We start from the raw sequence: 2,394 nt of genomic DNA on the forward strand, positions 1-2,394 counted from the left end.
TAAAGTTTACAGACAACAGGGCCCTCACACACACTCCCCCCTCGGCCTCAGCCAGCGGGGTCCCAGGTCTGAGCACACCTGGCATGCCCAGGGCGACTTCTGGATGTGAACCCAGGGCCTGCCCATTAACGCAGCATTGCGGAGCGCCACGGCCCATGCCAGTGTGGCTGGCCACCATGTACTTTAATGGTTAGGTGTTCGCTTTTCATCTAATATTTCATTATGAAAAAATGTAAAATGTGGCCAAGGGGAAAGAATTTCGAAGTGAACGTGCCCACGAGCTAGCTTCTCGTGCGTCTCACTGCACCTGCTCCCCGGGGCGGCTGACCTCCCGCTCCCCGACTCCGCTGCCCGCCGTGTTCTGGCAAGTGCATTTCATGCTAAGTTGCAGATAACAGCAGAATTGCCTCCAAACACTTCAGCCTGCAGATCGTCAATGGCAATTCAATGTGTGTATAGTTCATTTACCATGTTATCATTTTTAAGAGTGAAGTTAGCTGAGTTTGACAAAATACATACATATGCCTGTGTCACCCCAAACCCTGTGAGCATACAGAACAGGGGGTTACACGCTCCTCTGTCACTGCGCCACGGAGCCAGGTGAGCCTCAGCACAGCCAGAGTCAGGTGAGCCTCAGCACAGCCGGAGTCAGCCTGCTGGGTTGGATCGTCGGTGCTACCACTCAGTAGTCACGTGACCTTGGCAGTGACCTCACTCTGCATGTCAGTCCCCTCCTCTGACGGGGTACAACAGCACCAACTTCATGCCGCTGTGAGCAGTGTGTGCGTGGAGCCGTGGCCACAGCGCCGTGTAGTGGGCCTTGGAGAGGAGCTGTTCTACACCACCACGGCTGAAGCTGCAGGGAGCCATCAGTGCCCGCGAGCTCAGAGGGGTGGGCGGGCACACAGCACCCTTGGACCTCAGACCGGGGCCTTCCGCGGCAGGTGGGTCTCCCTGCCTCCCTTCCTGCTACCCCACACCCTCCTTGTCATCTAGTGTGGAAACTTGCTCTTTGCTTGGGTAACACCCTTCCCAATGCCCAGTGGGAGACTGACCTATATCTTGGTCATGTGACACAGGCCTGGCCAATCAGCATGTCCCCTCCCTTGACCCCAGATGGGGCATCCAGAGACAGATGCTGAACCTCAGCATCTCACTGCTTAGCTGCGGGCTTTCTGTGGCCGGAGGGAAAGCTGGTTCCCTTCTGTCCACAGAGCTTCTCTGCTGACCGTGCGTCTGGGGGTCATTCTGCGTTTCTGGGGAGAGCCTGCCTGAGCCTGAATCCCGTGGAGAGAAGCGGACTGGAGGTAGGGAGGCCGAGGGAAGGAGGGAAAGGTGTCCAGGGACGTAGTTTGCCAACTGGCTGCAGCTGCACCTAGCTGACCTACCAGCGGCACTCCGATGCTGCATTTCTCGCCTAAGCCCACGTGAGTTTGGTTTCTGTCCTTGGTAACTGAGAACCCTGATGGAGGCCTCTTTTATTATCGAGAGCACATTTTAGCAAGAAAATGTCCTTAAGTCAAGTCAGAGGCTTCCTATGTTTATGCAAACACTGTTCTCGCTGGGGCCTCTGTGGGGTGCTGGCAGGCCAGGTGCGTGAAGTACCCCGCAGATCAGGAGGCAGTTTTGGAGAGAAATGGTGCTGATTAGTTTATTGTGAAGTTGTGTGGGAACCAGGAAGGAACTCCTTCGTTCCCAGCTTTGCCTGGATTCTGGGGTCCGAGGGAGGAGAAATCACATGGGGTGGGGGTGAGGCGGAGTAGGATTCTTACCCAGGAGTTGACCTGGCACTCCGGGTGGGTGGGGGACCAGCGCTCTGCGGCCTGTTCTTCCTCGGCAGTCTGCCCTCAGTTGTCGCTACTGGCTCTTCTAGGACTCCTACCTCCAGGTTGCAATCCTCTGAAAACTCAGGCAGCGATCCTACCTGATACCCCTGGACCGAGACACATGCGAATGTGACGTCATCATCTGAATTGCATAGGCCCAGCCCTCCTGAAAAGGGGCCTCTCGATCATCTGGGTGCACTGGAACCAAGCCGCCGTCACCACACCCGTACTTAGTGACTTCCTAATCACAGCATCAAGAAATACGGCTTCTCACCACAAGCCGGGTAGCTGCGCTCACTCCTGTTAACGTCTCATGTGCTCAAAGAGTAATTACAGGTCACGAGGAAGGTTAGGTTCCAAGGCTGGTGCGCATTGTTCAATGGTGACTAGAGTGCCAGGCAGGTGTCACGGGGGCTCTTCACCAAGGGCTGAAACTGCCAGATCACACATCTACCAGAGAGAAGCTGCATAGGCTCCTCTGTGGTGCACGACCATGGCAGCCTCAGCTGGCCGCATGGTGGAGCCCGGCCGCAGGGAAAACACAGGAAGTGCTGCTAAGCAGTGAGTG

At 56.1% G+C, this 2,394-nt stretch overlaps 1 long non-coding RNA gene across 1 annotated transcript; it reads left to right on the plus strand.

Moving 5' to 3' along the window:
* The first annotated feature begins 797 nt into the window (after nucleotides 1–797).
* LOC102483042 (uncharacterized) lies at nucleotides 798–2,047 on the plus strand. The gene is made up of 3 exons (XR_336557.3): nucleotides 798–944; nucleotides 1,215–1,307; nucleotides 1,874–2,047. It is a non-coding gene; the product is annotated as an uncharacterized LOC102483042 (long non-coding RNA).
* Nucleotides 2,048–2,394: the final 347 nt, after the last annotated feature.

This window comes from Tupaia chinensis, unplaced genomic scaffold (assembly GCF_000334495.1).
Source record: "Tupaia chinensis unplaced genomic scaffold, TupChi_1.0 Scaffold139767_1, whole genome shotgun sequence".
NCBI classification, from domain to species: Eukaryota; Metazoa; Chordata; class Mammalia; order Scandentia; family Tupaiidae; genus Tupaia; species Tupaia belangeri.